At 30.9% G+C, this 21,858-nt stretch overlaps 1 protein-coding gene across 6 annotated transcripts in view; it reads left to right on the forward strand.

Annotated features, from left to right (window-relative positions):
- Positions 1–21,858, forward strand: part of LOC129799653 (dnaJ homolog subfamily B member 6) — a 70,927-nt gene that overhangs the window by 31,365 nt on the left and 17,704 nt on the right. The gene's annotated exons all lie outside the window — the stretch shown is intronic.

A 21,858-nucleotide genomic window follows, 5' to 3' on the forward strand; every position in this document is an offset into this window, starting at 1 on the left:
AATTCTTCTGACAAAAAAGTGACATGGTGTGTTGAATAGGTTGAATATAAAATTAATTTAAAATCATGAATATTTTTATTTTACTTCAATTGGTGCAAAATAATAAAAAAAAAACATAATAGGGTAAGTGTGCCAATTTCTGGCCAGCTTGCAATTTCGACCACCTTTTTTGTTCCTCTAATTTCTATGAACTTTTATATTTTACGTACTCTAGAGATTATACAATGCAAAAGAATAACAAAACATGTAGCTTCGACATACGAGATAACGTGAAAAAGATATTGGAAGAATTCCCTAAGGGCAAGGAACTATGAGAATGAAGGTGGCCGAAATAGGGTACCAAAGCTATGTCTATACTTTTATTCATTTTAAAATGTATTAAGAATATTTTAGAATAAATAAGGACTGTAAACTCTTCACAAAGTTCCAAGCAACACTCTTTCAGAAGAAAGAATTTAAAAAAAATCAATTTGTATTTAAAATATTACATTTCAAACTTGAGACTTTGACGCTTGCATGCAACTATGCCGAAATATGGCACACTTACCCTAAGGTTTTATAAATGAATGGCAAAGATTTTAAAATATTGAAAAAATCTACACACAAGTAACTATTATTGTGCCCAAAAAAAGGGAGATGGAATATTATTGTAAATTAACCTTCACAGCCTAATTAATTTTTGAATTTTAAATTTGAATGTGTGTAAATTTTCGTGTAAAACTGAAATACAAGAAAAAAATATCATCATTAGGTGTTACAAACCATTAAGGGGACATCAAATAAAAAAAAGTCTGACTTAAGTGAGAGACAGTGTGTAAATTTATTAGACAATAAGATGAAACTGTTGTCATGATAATAGAATGGCCTCAACTTTATTCAAACACAAAAGTATCTCTAATGTTTAATTAACAAGTTAATTGCGAGTATGAGTCTCAAAAGAAATCTTATAATTGGATAATAGCATCTCATGTTAGCTAGTGATAAGTTTAATCACTCACCAGTACAATTATAACAAATTACTTTGAGTCATATTAAGTTTGGTATTTTGAACTTAAGAAAACTGTTTTGTACACCATTATATTCTCCTCCCATATTTGAGGTATATATGGGTACCAAGAAAAAAAGAACACTGTTGTGGGTCATTTGTCTATTGGGTGTTATTACGAATAGTGAAACAAAGTGCTTCTCTTGTTGGAAAACTCAAAATGGATATATGGACGGTGATTTAAAGAAAAAAAATATTTATGTTTCGTGCCTGTGTGCGGTGCACAAATTAATTTCAATGGCACATAACGAAATTACACCTACTTGTGTGTGGTTGGTGCTGCTTCATCCATATTATATAATAATAGCAATAATAAGTAGAGGAAAAAATGGAAATAATTATTCAACTAATACCATGAGTCCGTATGAATGCAGAATCCAAGAGAGTCTTATGTCACTTTTCTTTTTTTTTGTGCTCTGTATTGTTGGACAATTTGACTTGCTGGAGGCACCATGATCTTCTCATATGGAGGTCTCTCACGGGTGGAGATAAAAAGTCAATTTTACCTTCAATAAACACCCATCATCTAGTGAAATATATAAAGCTAGACAGCTAGAGATATAGTTCAGTTCAGGCAAATTTAAATTGCAGATTTATGGAGTGTGCTCTTCTAGTTGTACAGAAGAACCCTTTTGTACGTGGTTTTTGGTTAAGTTTAGTTTAGACTAAAATATAAGAGACATTGCTCTTGAAAATGCAGAAATTTTTGTAAAGTAAATTAAAGAAAAGTTCTTTTGTCATTGATAATTTGTAGAGGCTCAGATGATTTGGAATGAAATGCTATAAAGTTAGTGTATAATAGCCACTATATACTAGAGAAATTTATGTTCATATTTAACATTATTGAAGAAATTTTGAGAGTTTTTTCTCTATAAAGGGAGGTGGAACTACATCGAGCTAGGGCTACATTGATCACGCATTTTTTCGCATACTTCTAAAAGGATGTGGAGAATTGTGGATCTAAATTATGGCTAGGTCTAGCTTTCTTTAGAAATATGCGAAAATTAGTATTTTCAATGTAGCTCTAGCTCAATATAGGCTCACCTGCCTCTACAGACGTAAATAATTTGCTTCAATATGCCATATATTGACATAGAGACTATTAAGTACGCTAATTCAAGTTACAATTTTGAACAATTTTTTTGTATTATACTATAAAACTTTTTTAAGTTCGAAAGTTCACAATACACCCAAAAGTGGCGCTTGTGCTGCATTTAACAAAAAAAATATACATATTGTAGGCCAAATGCTAAGAAAAATACATAAAAGTTGACTGTGTCGATTTTCGGACATGTTGCAATATCGATCACTGTAACGAAAATTATTTAAAATTATGGAAATATCTTCAAATATTTAATATATCATTTTTTTCTAAATGTTTATGATCTGTTTATAAAATATATTAACACAAAAACCTGTTCAGTTTAAAAAAATAATTTGAAATAAAATTGTTTTTATTGGAACTTTTGCTTTAATTTTTTTGTTTAATAAAATCGTTAAGTTTCAATTTGTTTTCAAATCAAATTAAGTTAAATTCAGATTCAAATTTCGTAAATGAAATGCTGTTTGATATATCGGACACTTGTTATATTTCTCAAAATTTCATGAATTTATAGTTTTAATTTTGTAGAAGTTGTGACAAACAAAAAGATTAGGGTCTGTGAAAGATACGCTGCGTAATATCTCAGAAAGAACAGAAAAATTGATGTCCGATATTGGAAACTAAGAAATGTCTATTTTTTTTCGAAGTTTACAAGAATTATTTTAAAGAAAATAAAATGATAATCAACTTTACAAGGTTCTTAACAACGCTCCTGAAAAGAAAGTAACAAAAAATTTCAATTTGTATTAAAAAATATAACGATTCAAACTTAGATATGCAATTTGTCCGAAATTTGGCACAGTTTCCCTAATGCCACTGTGGTTAGCCACTATCGTAATTATCTTTTGACAATTTTTCAGGACACAAATTCCAAAATCGAAATGAACAATTACTAAATTTTGAGATAATAATATACTAATTAGATTATAAAAGTTATCCATATTATAAATTCTCTTTTTTAATTAGTTTCAGTATATTTTTGCTGAGTTGATCAGCAAAAATATGCTGACCAGTCAGCATTTCTCGAACAAAAAGTGCTAACCAAATATACGGGAATGGCACTGCTTTGCGAGTGTAGTTTTAAGGTTATGTTTTCAGCTGAATTGAAATCGATTAGCATTTGGTGCTCGCTGGGTATAGATAATGCTACAAGTTATACTGACTTTTTGTTCAATGTAAGTAGATCATAGATCTTACGAGAAACAGATATGCGGACTTCACTGTATTGTATGGAAGTGCTCTAGGCTAAAGTCAGTCGCTCTCGCACCATTGACTTCTTGCACGGTGATTTTCAAGTTAGAAATATAGAAAAAAAAACAGCCTCTAAGTTAAAACACTAGCGATGTGAGAAAGTGTTTATTCACGTGGGAATTGTTTAACATGAAGATGACAATTTTTTTTCTGTTCATGAGTTGTAAATTTATGCTGATTTTAAAGTACCCAAAAATTTAAAAGTTTATGAGTCAAGTCTTTTTCACCTCTGTCATCATAAATTCACTGTAAATTTTCATGTCTAGTCTACACATGGAACAGTTTTTTTTTGCATTAAAGAAAAATTTTACCGCGTCATCGGAAAGATGATAGTGTGTTGGGTCAAAAACGGTAAACCTGATTACACATTCAAGATTGTATTTCCGCTAATTTGGCGGACAAATCGTGGAAATGTCTGATTGGATTGTTTGTATTGTGAGTGGTGAATGAATCATGGAATTTCTTTAAATTTATTTACATTTATAAACACAGACGCAATATATACAAATGTAATCAATAATCACACAGAAGTTCTCTCAAAGTATATATTGGTATATTCTAGAGATGAAATGAATGAGAAGTATAGTATATTATATCGATAAATCTGCATATTGCTCCTTATTCGCGATATTGTTTCATGGACACTGACACAAACTTGTTTTTTAACGTTTTTTTTATTCTTCAAAATTTTATTCAAGATCATTTTTTTTTCTTGCGGCAACTTACAATTCGAGAGGCTCACGATGGTTTCCCCAAAATGCTCTTTCGCAGTGACACATTTTGTGCGGACAAGAAGCAGAAAAAAAATATTAAGAAGACTTTGGGAAGACAGTGAATGAAGATATTAATAAAAACGATGGCGTCACTGGTTTCCAGTATTGTCATATTTGGTTAATTCATAAATATATATATTTTTTTTAAAATCACTTTGAATAAATGAACAGTTACTCTATTGATGTATCTTATGAGCCAATATTTCTCGATGGAGGACAATTTTATTGCTGAATATCAATGAGAGATGTTTCTCTATAATGATGACGATGCAATTGAAATGTTCTCCTATGGCAATTTGTGCAAAATACTCAAGGGGTTTTTCTGGTTACTAATTGAAAAGTGTAATTTAGATTTTATTTCTTTGCCATTATATTAATTGGTCTTCCTATTGGCAATTTATTTTATTTTTTGCTTTTTTTTTGAGAGAGTCTTAATAGGCAACAGCTGTTGGCAAATACTTCGATGACTCTAAGTCAACTCCCAAGTGGTATAGTATAGGGGAATATGGCGTATAATATGAAAAAACGAATAGTTTTTTTTCCAGAACTTCACACAAGACATGTGAAATTTTATAGGAAATTTATCACTCTATAAAAGTTTGCAAAAGAAAACTTTCTCTATTTTGGGGGAAAATGTGCGTTTCGAATCATTTTCTGAAAGTTGATTTTGTGCATATTTTAGAAAAAATACTAAAGGGTTTGTAAAAAGTTTGTATGAATTGTATGAACATCAAATAACTGGCTGCTGGAATTGATTAACTTCTTGTTACTTTTTGTATGTTATATATGTATTTTGTATGATTGACAGATTTAGCTTCCAAAATCCAAACTTCTAACTCCGTGTTTGTTTTTTTGAAATCAACGAACTTTGCACAAATTTTGACGAATTAGAGTAAGATGGGGTAATTTGGAATCATGTCTGTTTTGAAATTTTGGGATTTTCTTACTGTCTCAGATTCATTGGCAGAGAGGAAAAGAAAACCACAAAGAAATATTCGTACTTTTTCGTTGTTTTTACCTTTTGCCTTCTAAAACTTTTAGGAAATCTCACAGTTCCACATTAGACATTATTCCAAATTACCCCATCTTACCCTATTTTTTTTTCTGGGTATATTAAAATTTGAATCATATGTTTCATATATTTTGAAAGTTTATAGAATTTAAAATTTTTCGCCTTGTCACATTTTACCCCAAGATCTTAAGTTTGATGGGGAAGTCTAGGTTATACAATATTCATCTCTTTCAACTTTATAAGACTTTCCTATAGATATTTCCAGATAGATTTATCAAATATATTTCGTCCTCTGCTTTCAAAATAATGAAATATGAATAAGAATATTTGAAGGAAAAAAATGTAATATTCACTTTATTCTTATTTCATCAGTTGAGATCATGTTTCGATTAATTTTTGTCTCGCATGTGTTATTGTAGTAATTTTATTTAATAGCGTGGGAGTTTCTGACATTTTTGCGTTCTTCTTCACAATCTTTATTGTATTGGTCCAAGTAGTTTTCCTCTCCAGTTTATCTGTCCAGTCACATGCAAAGTCATGGAATGGAAGACAAAATTAAGTTGCTGAAACGATTACAATTTTCTTAAAAAATGTGATTATATACCATCTATTTTAGCAAAATTACAATTCTACCGGGTCAAACTCAGTATAGTTTGTTATCTGTTTTATTGATGTAATTTATCGTATGGGGAATAAGAGAGAAAGAGAGGAAGAGGTAAAAAAAGCATGATTGATGGTAATCAGAGCACAGTGAAGGTTCAACCATATAAAATAAAAAAAAAACGAACGATCGTCAATGAATTAAATACCACATTTTGTACCTAAACTCTGTCCATTATACACTTATTCGTTGATAGCGAAACCGTTTATATTAACTACGCTTTTATTCCCATTAGGTTGCTCCAAAAAGACATACTGTTAATTGGTTTGACACTGAAGTACATTGACATTGTCACAAACCATTATTATCACGATTCTTTAACGGCAATAAATGATAAGGCAAATATTGGAGTCATCAGTGTAGTGCTCATGTGAATTTTAACCTCGCACATATTAGAGCAATTCTATTACACCAGAAAGAATTATGATGAACTGTATTTTCTGAAATGCTTCCTATTTGGTCAGTGAATGACCCAAATTTTCTGTCAAGATGAAAATGTGATGATTTTCCTCACAAGTATGTGCTAAAAATAATGTTTCTAATTACATTCAATGTATGACTTAGTAAAAAAAAATACATCAAACTGTTTAAACATTTATTTTTAGATAAATATACCCCACATGTCTATTGCAAAATAATTTCCATGTTTCTTTCACATATATCTGATTGTGTTTTTTTTTTAAACCATGAGTAGCATAAGAAGTTGATGATGTTGGAAAAATTGTGCTAGAGGGCAATGGGGGGAGGGTGTGATAGGAACCCTCTTTGGAAAAGGAAGTTATATTGTATTTTCATGTTGCAATCGATCAAACATAAAGAGAATGATGTGAGAAGAAAATTGTGAATAATTGACTACTGGCCCTCAATGTATAAAATAATATCTAACTGTGAAATATCATTTCATATATGCTTTTTGTTTGCTAAATCATCTCGAGGGTATATTATCGTGAAGGTGAAGTTAAAAATTACTCTAGCACGACGACATAATTTCAAAATTTACTATGCATTCTCATCTATGCAATTGCAATTAAAGAATATTTTGCAAAAATGTCACGAGAATTTCATCCGTGGTAACATTTTCTCTTCATAATTCACATTTTATTGCACTAATTACTAGCTTGAGACATCTGACGGAGCACTTTTTTTTATTTTACATCTCTGTTAGATGATATAGTTAAACTTACCTACTGTCTTTTTTTTATTTTATGTTAGTGGGTTTCCATTTCCAGCTTAACCCATTCGCATCTAATCCCATCACTGAGAGCAATCCGAAAAATTTAAAATAACATTCCGGAAATGTTTATTTTACCCTGCAGTATTGATCCGAAATCGGTGTAAATATTATGCTTTTTAGGTGTATTAGGGGTTATAGCTACCCTTTTTCATGTTAATTTTACCCTTAAAAAGGTGTAAAATGAACATTAAAAAATGTTGATATATTTTTACACCTAAAAAGTGTTAAATTTATGAGGAAAAAAGTGAATCGCACCCCCGGTTTTTCCTCAGTGATTATACATCGTATTGCAAGCTTCTGAAAAAAAAAAATTTAAGTGACTTTAGTCCTTCAGTAGCATTGAAAAAATAGCCTGATTTGTCGCATTTTTCTGGCTCCGCAAAAAGTTACGCAAAGTTTTTGCACGGAGTTGCGCACTGAAAGTTTGATATCGCTTCGATTTTGATTATATTTTCCTTCATTATCTTTTCGAATTTGATTTCTGGGGGAAAAGTTCGCTTTTCAGACAGTTGCACTATATAGATAAATGGTGTTTGTAATGATTTAATGTAAAAAAATTAAATTCATCGACCGCTGAAACATGTTTTTTATAATATTTAGGATTTTATCCTTTTTGGAATCTTTAAAGCTTCACATAGAGATTCTTTTTCAACCTTACGACCTCTACACACTAGAGAATTTTATGTTCATATTGAAGCAAATTGCCTATGTTTGTGTAGGAAGAATTGTAAAATATGGACATAAATTTCCAAGTGTAGAGTCGAAGGAACACACTCTTCGACAGGGAACCTAAGTAATATGATGTTTTTTCTGTAATAGGGTGGAATAACCGGCTATCGCCATGTTTAGGAAAAAATTAAATTCATTTAATCATAACTTTTGAATCCTTGTTGCAAGATAAGTCAAATTTGACACAAAGTTACTTAGATGTATTGGCTCTAGATACGTGAAAACAATAATCCTAGAACATAACGCTGGACTACTTAAAAAACTGATTTTTATTAATAATGCAAAAATAACCATTTCGTCGCCACTTTTTACCACTTTTCGCCAGTTTTGTAAAATTTGTAACCACTTCTCGCCACCCACTTGAAAAGAACCACACTCGGTTATTTTAGGCAATGCTATGAAAAGAATACATTCACCATTTCTCTTTCCTTGTGATCACTTTATTATTACTCTCTTTAAATGATTTTTCTTCACTTTTCTTTGAGAAATCAAATTATGGGGCTTTTGCAGAAAGTAAACAATGCAGATTTGACAACTGAGAATGTACGAAGTGAAGTTAGCGTCGCCTATTGAAAAGATATGGCGATAGGTGGTAAAATCAATTCCAGAATATTACCACTGCTCGCCATGCCTCATTTTTATACAAAAATATTATGAAATGAAATATTAATTGACTAAATACAAATTTTATGTATTCCACAAGTGCAATTAAATATTCAATAGACAAATTATTTACCCAAATAGGTATTTTTGGCCTGATGAAAATTTGACGACACTTAGTACATTTGGTAAGAGATGTTGGATTCGATGCACTTGCTTAAAATATTGCTCTAAAAAGTGATCAAAATCATGAATCCAAAACGAATAATTATTATTTTTCGATTCTATGCGTAGAAGCAGAAACAATACAAAAAAAATGCGACTCATTTATTTCATAAATTGCGAAAAATAGCGATTTCAATGTAAGTGGCGAGAAGTGGGGCACTGGCGAGAACTGGTGATTCCACCCTATACCTTTTCTTATAAAGAGGGATGTTCAAATTTCATATCCCAAATGGTACATGGTGTAGGATGTCAAAAGGTCCTGACACGAGTTCTTAACCCATTCCTTACCATGGTATTATACATCATACGCAAATTGAGTGATTTTAGATGATTTATTCCTGTGCAATTTTTATCCGAATTGCTGTCGGGAATGAATTTTTAATAATTTTAGTTCTTTAATTACTTGGGAAAAATAGTCCGACAGAGATGAAAATACATTTTATTATTGTTTTCTTGCTTCGCGGAAGGTCATGCAAAATTTTTGCTCAAAATGGCGGACGGAAAATTCGACATCCCGTCGAATTTGTTAAAATTAGCCTTCACCCTCTTGTCTGATTTGAATTCTGATTGTCAATTTATGTTCTTGGATAGTTGTATCTTGTATCTAAATCAATATAGTTTGTAATAAATTACTGTAAAGAATTTAAATTCAGTGATCGTTAAGGCGTGTGTTTGACAGCGGCTCCCCGCGTCCCCATTATAAATTAAAATAATTTTTTTTAAAAAAATTCTTCTATTAATCTGTAAAAAACTTATCCCTAAATATGAACATTCTATCTCAAGTATTTTTGGTACATTGACTGAATGGGTTAAAGTGGCAATAGGTGTTCCTTTCACCCTATATAGAGGCCATCAAAGAGCAAAATTCCAAATATAAAGATTTTATCCAATATTTCTAGTACATTGGCTCAATGGGTTAAAATTGTCGACTTCAATAATTTGAAAAAGATTCAGCTGGATCAAGCATAAAACATTTATTTCTCATAAACTTTGTTTAAGTATGATGGAATCTCAGAGTTACTAAAAGAAAAGAAATCATATCTATATGGTTTAGAGAGGTAAAGGTATTTCTTTTGCATAAAATAATAAGGCTAAATCACCCAGTTATTAAGGGAGATGATGTATACTATTTGTTCTGGTATTGCGAGAAGATTATAAATGAATAGTCATTGTTTTATCATTATTTTCTTTTTTTTTATTGCACTGCAGAATTTACTTTGTTGATTCATCACAATTTGCATTATTGTCTCGTATTTAGATCACAAAGTGCGTTTTGTTCGAAATTAAAGATAAATTTAGTTCGGTCAAAAGAAGTTTTGATATTTTACACTGATGGTGTATAAAATTTATAGTTGTAAAAAGTCACATGAATAATAAATTAAAATTAGAGAAATTTGTTTTTACCTTTAGGAGTCTCTAATCGAATAATATTATCAGAAAAAATGTTAACATCATAAAATTGATAATACAAATTGGGTTAAAACAAAGTGTTTCTACGTGGTGTTTGCGGTAAAGTTCGTTTGATATAGCAACCTATAAAATTTACTGATTTTCTTCTATTACTTTGCTATTAGCATAATGGTGGTGAATGTTTAAATGCTTGCAAATTGTCATATTTTATTACATATGAGATTGTGCGACATCTCAATGTATTTTAATGCGATAGTGTAGTGCAAGAAGTATAAGAATGAGTATTTACATGAAATTCATAATGAAGAATAATTAAATTGAACATTTGCCGCCGAGTGCATTTATGCAAATTTAGCCTCTTGATATAACTTGATATATACGCAAAAGAGATGTATTTCTACTTTCTTGGAATTGAAAGTGTTTAAATTGGATTAGCGATAAATATTCACAGGAGCAAGAAATGTATAGGAATTATTATAATCTTGGGAAAGTCTCATGTGGTGGTTAATTTATTGGGTACTCTCTTAAATTCACAAGGATTCATATAATGCATCATATAAAGAGAAAATTTCAATTACTCCATTATGACAGGTAAACTTAACACCAATTGATAAAAAACTCATTTGACAAGAAATAGTGATCAAGATATCAACTTCTTTATTGATTTATAAATTTTAATTGAATATATTAAATAAATATAATAAAACATTTATTAATGCCTCTAGCAAGAAATTTTACAAATAGAATACTATATATTATAGTAATACTATTTCTCTTTATTTAAATGCATTTCAGTGTAGATTTTTTTTTATAATTCTTACTCCATACAAATTTAGGGCGTCTAACTGAATACAAATAGAACCTTTGATAATCTTGGCTGACTTATTGGACAAATACATGAATTTTGTCGTGCTTTCGTGTAGTCAAAAAAAAACTTGTTCCATTTCCATTGTCTAGCAAATTGAGTGGTTTTCTAGAGTATATATGTAAATTGGGTAGGAAATTTGTGGAAAAATCTTACTGTTGAAGTTGACAACAAAGGCATGAGGAGAATTTCAGTGTACCAGTAGAACTGTAAAATATATTGTACAAAGGGTACAGAATCATCTTGTTGGACAACTAAAATCACTTCCGTTGACACACAATAAAGCTACCTCATTTTTTCTTAGTTTTGTGAAATTTATTTACTTGCTAAAGTGCTATTACTCCGTTTCATTGATTTTCCAAAATTTTTCCTCTCAACAGTTCAATGACCATTTCATTACGCATGATGGTGCTTTTACCCCAGAAATAATTCTTGAGTGATTATATTCGATATATTTTATTGTTGTTTTTTTTCTAGAGTAAGTAAACACTTTGGAAATTTAAGCTTTTATAAATCTCTTTTCCATTTCCTTCCTTCCGTATTTTTTTTTAAGAGGGAGGAAAAGGGAAATTCATCCGCAAATTTTTTCATTTATATTCTTGAGGGGCTTCACAATTACAATAGCACGCATTTAATATGATGAACTACGATGATGGAAAAGTAGAAAGTCGCGTGAACGATAATTACTATGAAGGGTGACCCCTTTTGAACCTATTTCCATCGTTAGTTCCTCTATATGTAAGAAAATGCTGTTCACAATAGAGCACAGAATATAAGTGGAGGAAGTTGAAGACAAATTTTTCAAATTGTACCCAAGTGGCGGGGAAAATGTACGTATATATATAGTTGACGGTTTTTCTTACAATATTCATCAGCATATTGAAGTCACATACCATGAATTATTCAGTGAAATTGTGTACAATGAATATATATTTAAACCAGGTGGGACAAAGAGTAAGTAAAATAGAGAGAGAGGTAAATGGATAATGGCAAAGAGAACTCGTCTAGTTCCTTCTTATAATATTATACTTTGTATGGGCCATAGGGCATTAATATTGCCATACGTGGAAAGCCAAGTGGGTCAATGAGTTTTGATAAAAATTGTTATAAAGCACAATCTCACGTTCAAACATCTGGCACTCTTTTAATCTATCTATACACCCATAAATAATGGAATATCCAGGAAAAGTTTAGTACGAGATGACGGTGATATATTAGTTAGACTATTGGCAAAAGTGTAGGGTTGAATAGTCCCCAATTGCTCATATACTGCTTTTTGAGCGGTTAGAAACACTGAAAAAAAAAGAGGGTGCGATTAACTTTTTTTCTTCATAACTTTAACGCTTTTTAGGTGTAAAAATATATCAACATTTTTTAATGTTAATTTTACACCTTTTTAAGGGTAAAATTAACATTAGAAAGGGTAACTTTAACCCCCAATACACCTAAAAAGGGTAATATTTACACCGATTTTGGATGAATAATGCAGGGTAAAATTAACATTTCCGGAATGTTATTTTAACATTTTCGGATTTCTCTCAGTGAAAAAACACTGCTCTTTGAAGAAAAGATACAATTCTGTTTTAAGTATTATTCACATGTAATTAAATATTTAATTTTACAAAAAAAAATCTGTCAGATCGTGTTCTCTCATTGGCTGGAAATTGAAAAACAATGAAAACTCTAGTCAATCAAAGAACACTAGAAGAGTAAAATAGTTGATGTACACTCAGCTCTTCATATCTGGCTGTCTGGAAGACAAAATGACATTTAGATTTTTTGAATCTGGTCAACGATTGTTATATTTTGCGTTGTGTTGATTTATATTCTGTCTAAGAACAAGAACATTTTTTTCATAATGTGTTTATATTTTATTTTATATCACAATTACATACCAATTTCATTAGGAAACTTAAAAAATGAAAATAACACTACACTCGCTTGAATTTATCAACCGTGGTGTTTAGCATCTGTCATTGGGATATGTGTGCCGGATAACGAAGAGCTAAGTGTATTTTTAAATGAAACTAGACCTTTTTTTTAACAAGAAATCAATAGCGAAGTCAAATTGCATCATGATAAGGCTCAATTCCATTTAAAAATAGGAGAAAAAAAACTAATTTCAAAGCTGCCCCACTTCCCCCTACTATAAACATGTTATTGTTTCTTTTACTTCTAAAAATTTATGTTTATGACTCCGGCCATACCTTTTAGATCAGGAAAATTTCATTAAACCAAAATTTTTTGTTTTCAAATATTTTGCATTTCTATGTCTATCCTCTTTTTTTCACGCATTCTTCTTTAAAACGTCATTACAAATTCAATTTGGTTCAATCCAATTTCAAGTGCAATAGAACGGTATTGACATACGCGAAACGTTTGAGATATAAAGATATAGAAATTTTGGTTTCATGAATTTTTTCTGATCTAAAAGGTGTGTTAGAACCTTTATGAAACATTTAGAATACAAATTATATATAGGGGAGATCCGGTATGTTGAGATATTTTTTGTGTTTTGATTTTAAGGCATTATTTCCAAAATTCAGAAAATTATATTAAAACTTTGTATACTAACTAAGTATACTAACTACTATACTAGTTTACTAACTAGTGCTTACTATACTATTTAGTATACTAACTTGATTAGTGTTCTTGTCACATTTATGTAAAGAATAAGAGAATAATCGCCCGCGTCTCAAACATGCAGGCTTCCTTTAATATAAATTACTTACAGTGTGATAAATCATTAAAAATCAAAAGCTTTTTTTAATTTTTTGAATAATTTAATATAGAAAATAACATATGTTGAGTTTTCGTGTAAGAAATTTTACACCCAAACTTTAAATTCTTCAGTTGAATTACCTGTAAAATATCACAATAGGGTAAGTTGCATAAATTGGAACAATTTCCAGAGGCTCGAACTTTGATACAAGATTAAAGACATTATAAATACATTTTTCCCTGATGACATACATAAATTTGCTCCTTGATTCTTCTAGAATATTACCGTTTCATGGAAATTCTTGAAAAACAGTTTGAAAAGTTCTTAAATACAAGAAAAATACGTGAGTGCAAAACAATATAATTTGGACAGGGTGGGTACAAGTTGGACGTGGGAATTTGGACAATGCGTAGGGGAAGGTTGTGCAAGTTTCAAGATTTTTTACTGAATGCCATACAAACTGAATCAATTATACCACTAGGGTAAAGTGTATAATTAAAAAGTAAAAAACATTAAGGCTTAGATATATATTATTTATTAAATCTTTTTCTTCGATATTTTAATTTTCTTGCTTTGCTCCTTTTCTTCTTTTATTTTGAGCTTTTCTTCCTGTTTCTGAAGTCTAATTCTTTTTTTTTCTTGCATAGCCTCTTCTTTTAGTTTTCTTTAATCATACGAATTGTCACAAAGAACTTCAAACATGAATTTAAAAACTCCATAGAATAATAATAGATACCTGTCCACCTTTGGACGAAAGCATTACACCCGTTTCGTCAAGATTAAAGACGCGATCAGGAGGAAGTTCCAGAAGATCTTTGGATTTTAAATATTCATGAGTTTTCTCAAACCACTCAGTGGTAATACCAGCTCTTTGGGTTGTGTATGCTTCTGGTGTACGAAGTCTCAATTCTAGTTATCTGTTCAAAAAGCTCTTGAACAAAGAGTATCCTGGCCTTCCATCGGTGAACTCGTTGACAATCTTGAACTTCTTACAAATAATTTGCACAGTGTTGAGGACTTGATCTTTTGTTATAGGATGCCACTTGTCACTGCATCCTATAATCCATTCAACGAGCTCATCTTCTATATCTTTTGGCAGCGTAGGAGGCCTTCCCCCAGAGCATTCTTCCGGACATTTCCCGGTCAGCTTATTAAAAAGTGTTGTTCTTGGCACCCCAAATAATACTGACACCTGACTTAGTGACTTTCCTTGACGAAAAGCTTCCAGTGCTTTGTTCACTTGGTCTTGAGTATAGGATTTGTACTTTTTCAATTTATTTGCCTTTTTACCCATCTGAAATAAAAAGAAAACCCCTGCAATACAATCGTATCTCCGGATGTCCAACTTGTCACTTTTGCTCACGCTTCAAATAAGCACTTTTTCTTCATACAGTTAGTAATTATATCAAATAAAACCATTACGTACCGTTAACTATCGAGATTAAACACTTTATTCCACTAAAATTTGCCAGAAATATTGAGAAATGTCAACAGAACCGAAAAACCAAAATCACTCTTCTTGTGTTTTTATTAGGAAAAAATGGCCGATCGATGTATTTTTTCGACGGTGAAAAGTTACACTGTCAATTGAGGTGAGAATTTTATACGTTAAATCTTATTCATATGAATGGATTTTCACTTTATTTGCAGCACAAGGAACCAAATAATTAAACTAAAACATAGAAAAATATACAAATTAAAATTTAGTACTGTATTTATCAAGAAAAAATTGCCCGTCCAACTTGTACCAGCGAAATTTTCCAACTTTTGCCATTGTCCAACTTATACCAATTTACCCTACATCTGACTAACACAAGATAAGGTTTTACTCAAATTGTCTTATATTTATACATTCATAATTTATTAGATCTTTTTCAACTGCTTAAAATTAAAGCATTGCATTTAAATTAAGTACTTGTTAAATCCTTAATAAATACTTAATGTGGTTAGTCAGGATACGCGTGAAATTTGCATCAATATTATTTATTATTACTTACCTTATTAGCCATCTTCAGTGGCTAATAATAGTAGACAGCGTGCTAAACGGCTAGAAATCGAAAAATTTTACTGGGTACAAAGGGTACAAAAAATAGTTTTTTTTTGCATTTAAGCGATGGTGATAAACTATCTAACCTATCTTTGAAACGGGTCCCGGTCAAGATCCCGAAAGCCAAAATCCCGAACGCCAAAATCCCGAAAGCCAAAATCCCGAATAGGCCAAAATCCCGAAAGCTAAAATCCCGAATTCTTAAGTGTCATAGCTACTCCCACGATTGCACCCGCGCTTACTGGAGGCTAAGGGAAATCTTCTGTGGCTTGGGAAATTATTCTAAGTATTTTCCTCCACAAAATTTCATCCATTTCAGGATTTTGTACATTCAGGATTTTGGCTTTCGGGATTTTGGCTTTCGGGATTTTGGCTTTCGGGATTTTGGCTGCCACCGCTTTAAAACATATATAAATCTCATGAGCAAATAATGACTTTATTTATTTATTTTTTATTTAAAACAGTCAATAAGGGGTTATTCGGCCCTATAATCTAATTGAACGGTGTGACTGGAGTGGTTAGATGGGTAAGGATAAAGAAATATCCAATTGACACAGTGACAAGATTAACAAGAATACTTTTTGCCTACATCCATCTCCAGTGGTCTTTTTTTTACCTCTTCTATGTCTCCCCATGTGTTCACAGCAATATATTGAGATCGCACTCGTCAGCTAGTTTTTCATTTAACAACCATCATCATCATTAAATTGCAAACATTTTATTCACAGTACTTTTATGATTCTCCATCACAGAGTGTTGTTGCAAAAAGTTAAGCCGTATGTGTCCGCTAAATTTCTTTGCCATATTTTATGAAGAGTGACTACGAAAGATTTTTCACCATGTTAACCTTTTTGACAGTGATATAAATTATTTTGATACTTTCTGCATAGTGGTGACACTCTTTTGCGCTATAATACACCACTTTCTTCAAATTACAAGCAGTAACGTATTATAATAGTCTATAAATCTAACCACATTACCTCTATCTCCTACTTCAATTGACATTTTTCAATTAATAAATGTGGTTTTGAATTGACTTTTGTAAAACAATTAATAGATCTTAGAGACTGTATCAATATGTGGTTCAATGTTGTCGGTTTAAATTAAACCTCCTCTTTTCTACACGTTCTCTGTGCTGCAGTGTCTGGGAGGTGTTTTATGATGATGAGAAGACATGAAATTGAAGATGAAGTAATAGGAAAATACAAGAAGCACTTTCTAAATCACCAGATAAAATGATTAAAACATGTTAATTAGATGAAAAGATGATGCGTAAATCAATTAATTTGAGCTCAATGTATATATAGAGCAGCAGAGTGTATTGTATATAAAACCTTGATGATGGATTACCTGTAACAAATGAGTTTCATTCTGTTGTAGCACAACCACACCCATGAGATACTTTACCTGATTCGCTTTTTCGCAACTATATATAATTCTCGCGGCGTTCTTTTTTTTTGTAATTTTATTTCTTTCATCAACTTTACTATGCGGATTTTCAATCCTATTTAGCTATTGAAGCTAAAATGTAATTATGATAAATAACAAAATAATTCACAACACACGAACTCATGCAATACATATTGAGAGAATTTTTTTGTAGGCCAATGACTGTCTCATGCTTGTAATATTGCCTGAAGTACAAATATTTTAGTTTGTAAAGGTATAAGAAACTAATTGCTACAAGAAATCGGACAATATTTTTTTTCTCCTCCAAAGTAATTCTCTATGGTATTGAAAATGGGGGAGAAATAGGATTGTTCTGGGGCGTTAAATGATTGGTTTACCACGCACCCATTCATGAATGTTACTTTAGTGTCGTATATATTTTCACAAGCTCAAGTTCAAAGATCTTATAGCCCTCTTTGCTTCAATTGGTGCCATGTTAGGAAAAGAACTAATCGGTCTAAATTGCTCATAATGTACCATTCTTCATGCGTGAACTCTCACGAAGAATGGGTGCAAATTGTGAGGAAGCGTTTCTACAAAACTTTTGTAGTATTTTTGTAGATATATAAAAAAAAAAACTATACTTGTGATTTAACACTCGTTGAATATATACTATGTCTATTCTTAGTGTGGCGTAGTCTGGAAATAGATTTGTGTCGAGCGTCGAGGAGGTGGATGTAGTGATTGCGTTCAGTACAAAGTGGACGTCATCTGGGGAGAATGAATTAATTTTAGTCACACGGATAAGTGTACGGTGAAAAGATGATTGAGGAAGACAATATCAATGGAGTTTAAAATTTTGCGAGATCGTTGACAGGAGAAATTGTGAAATTTCCTCTTAACTGTTTTGTTTAAGCCATGTTCATTCTCTCCATCAATAACTTTTATCAATATCACGGACTTTTGCCACAGAAGACACCAACTCTGTCTGAAGAAATTCAGTGATGGTCATCCAGGCAAAATTTAACAAAAATGTAAACTTTCCTTTTATAGTGGAAGGTGATTGTTTTTTTTTCTGTAGACTGTGTAAAAGATATTTAGTGTATTATGTATACAAGGGAAAAAGAAATAATTAATTGATGTAGCGGTGGAAAATCTATTTTGGGTGTTGTCATCATCATTTACTAATTGACTGCAAAAGCTGATGTGTGCAGGAAAAAGAAATAAGATGAACGAACTGTGGGGGATTCAATTCTCTTAAAAATCACCACTTACAATTATTCTTATGTGTCTATCTCATGGAAACAATTGTATTGATCAAAGCTATACAACATCACATCGCGTCATTGATCCACCACAGATATATTAAATATTTTTATTTGGAAAATTGAGTCAATAGTCTTTTTTGTGCTATTCCATCGAGACTCACGACATTTATTTACGCAATAGCTTTTCTGTCTTGTTTTTTTTATATGCATAATACTAACATCACAATCCGGAAAAGATCTTTAAGTACAATATGATATTTATTTAATCCTATATAGAGAATACCTTCAACGGTAATGTCCTTATCATTTGAGTCTTGTGCAAGAATGTCTCGCAAAAGTGAAATGTTCCTATTTATAGATTCGCAACACTTTTCCATTGCGTCACATAGTGTCTACTGATGGTGGGAACAATTTTATTTTTGACTTTTGGGAAAAAGAAACACAATTTCAAGTTCAACTTTTCCCTCGGTTTCCTGCATAAATAAATCATTTGTGTATTCTTACGTGTTTATTACAAGATGAAAATGGACACTAAAATTAATTGACTTGCCAAGTTTTTTTGATAAAAAAAGCATTTCTTTTTTCAAATTTTTCAAATATTTGACCCAATGTATTTTTATTCTGTGGCTCAATTGTTTTTCTTCTTTTACAAACTTCTTAGGTTGTTCTTTAGTTTATAGTGGAGAAAAACTATTAATAATTAATGTAATTGGTTGTTTAAAAATTAAGATCCAGTTAATTTAAATTGTTCAGTGCAGTGGGAAAATCATTTGTATATTATGCGCACATTAAATGGGAATTAACACTATTAGGACACTGAGAAAAAAAGGCTGCGATTAACTTTTTTTCGTCCTTTAATACTTTTTGGGTGTAAAAATATATCAACATTTTTTAATGTTAATTTTACACCTTTTAAGGGTAAAATCAACATGAAAGAAGGGTAACTTTAACCCGTAATACACCTAAAAAGGGTAATATTTACACCGTTTTCGGATCAATATTGCAGGGTAAAATTAACATTTCCGGAATTTTATTTTAATTTTTTCGGATTTCTCTCAGTGGATGAAGTAGGGCACCTTTGAATTGGGATACCTTTGAAATTGGGCATTTTTGTTCTATATTTAAAAGGAATTGAAGTTTCTCGTAATGTAATATAGCTTCACAATTAATTTATTGAGTTAAATAATATCATGGTAAAGTCCACTAAGTTTTTGTTTCTATAGTGCCTTACTTAGGAAATTCTACAAGACGATTTAAAAAAAAAATTGCTGCTTGGCCCACTTCCCTCTAGTAGTGTTATAATGTTCTTATACTGTCTTTCATATAAAATTTGTTAAAGAGGTTATTTCAAATTTTAAATTAATCCTGTTGATTGAATTTTCGTGTCTAAACTTATGAGCAGTTGATTTTTTTAATTGAGTGAGATTGATTTGCCAGAATTTTATTTCAATTTGGAAATTTTCTGATTTTTTGTTTTATATGTTTTTTCTCGAACTTGGGATCCTGCTTTAATTAGGAGACGTAACACTCATGTATTTTAATATTTGATGTTTAAGAAGAATTTTACCTAATGAAAAATATTTTAACTGAAGTATCTTAAAGATAAATCCAAGACTTTTTACACAAATTTTTTGTTGAAAATTTAACAACTGGTTAAAATAAACACACAGTATGGCAAAAAATATCATAAAGTTGTGTGTTTTTCTGTAATTGTAAATTACATAACTTTGTTGAAAATATTTATGATTACAGATTTAAAAAGTTACAATGATGATCGTTGGCTTGCTTTTTTTTTACTAATAATCTATCTATCTACCTAACTACTGTTATAAAGTTATACACGTCAAAATAATGTGTAATCTAGAAATGTGTAGTATAAGTTTTAAGTAACGATAAACTGTGTAATTAGACGGAAGAATTAGCAACTGATTACACAGTTCTGTGGATTTAAGTACACATTTTACGAAAAAATTATAGATTTTCAGTAAAATTAGGAATCTTTTTTTTCATAATGTGTAAAAATTACACAAAAGTGTAGTAGTACACAAAATTTTCATATTAATGTAAATTTGCTACAAAAATCATGGTAAAACAAAGTTTTTTCCGGTATAATAAAGGAAAATTTTACTTTATACATTTTACGATTTCTCAATTAAAATGACCCATTTCACACTACTATAATGATTGTTGTGTTAAAATCATACACATATTTTACTGTGTAGTTTTATTACCAAAAGCTAGAACTCATAATAAGATTTGTAATTGTTTCCATGCATAACGTATAGACTTACATTATTCGGTAAAAGGGGTAAAAGGTGTGAAAGTTTCAGTAAATGTGTAATTGCAAAATACTTTGTGTAAATTATTGTAAAATTTTTATTCTAAATTTAAATTTATTTCTATTGTTTATTTAATTCATTTGTGACACAAATCTCTTGGAAGCATGGTGTGGTAGCATAAGAAAGAGAAGAGACGTAAAAAACGGCCACCGTCGTATTAGCATTGGTGACCAACCTCCAGAGAAAAACGGTGGAAAAGCTCTTTTGCGGGTTGTATACGTCAGAAGCAACACATTAAGTGTGTAAAGTACGCGTTATAATAATTGTTAATAATTGTTGTTTAACCATTTTTTTCGTAAATTTATATACATACTTACGTATCAAAACCATAAGGGTGTTTATTTAGTAATCAAATATTATCTTATACAAAATACTCAAATTATCAGAGTGTTATTTCAAGTGTTTTATTTTAAAACTATTGATTATTTTTGAGAAAATGCAAGAAAATAGATTAATAGAGGGTATTATTGGAAAGTGTGAAGGAAAATCCTACATTATTGGACTATAAATAGAAACTTCAATTGAGGTTGAAGTGCGAAAATGTATTTTTGGCAAAAAGTTTTCAATTTCCCACACTGAATGTTGCCTTCAAAAAAGACTTTGTACTCAATATTTTTCCCCAAATGGAGGTCAGTTTTCATCTTGTTCTTCTTTTCATTACAATTTCTTATTTTGACTGCACGCAATGCAGAAAAGTCGCATTTTATTCTTCATGGTGAAATTGAAAGTATACCTACATGATGGTGAATAAAGTGGTGGAAGGAGTATAATTTATTGAATTGGGTCTTAAATTGCAAATTGAATAGCGGTGTTATTGTATTATATATGTACATATATATAGAGAGAGAGACACCTGAAAAAGGTGACTGAACATAAATGTGGACCTCTTGGCATCTTTGCCATCAGCATTTTAATGTATTCCTGTGGCTGCTGGCATTCTGTGAAGCAAGTAAATTGCATGGTAGAATTTTTACAAGTAGGAAATTCCATACGAGAAAATGTACATATGATTCATTTTGTGCAAAGAAAACTAAACGCACGTGCACACCTTTAACTGAATGTCTGCTATAGTCTAAGTAGAATGCCAATAATCTCCGTGGAATTACGTGGATTCTTTTGCTCGTATTTAGATTTTGAGAGCAAAGGCATAGAGAGTCATGTTGGTGCTATTTTTGGGCACTTTGGC

The sequence above is a fragment of the Phlebotomus papatasi genome, chromosome 1, assembly GCF_024763615.1.
Source record: "Phlebotomus papatasi isolate M1 chromosome 1, Ppap_2.1, whole genome shotgun sequence".
Classification (NCBI taxonomy): Eukaryota; Metazoa; Arthropoda; class Insecta; order Diptera; family Psychodidae; genus Phlebotomus; species Phlebotomus papatasi.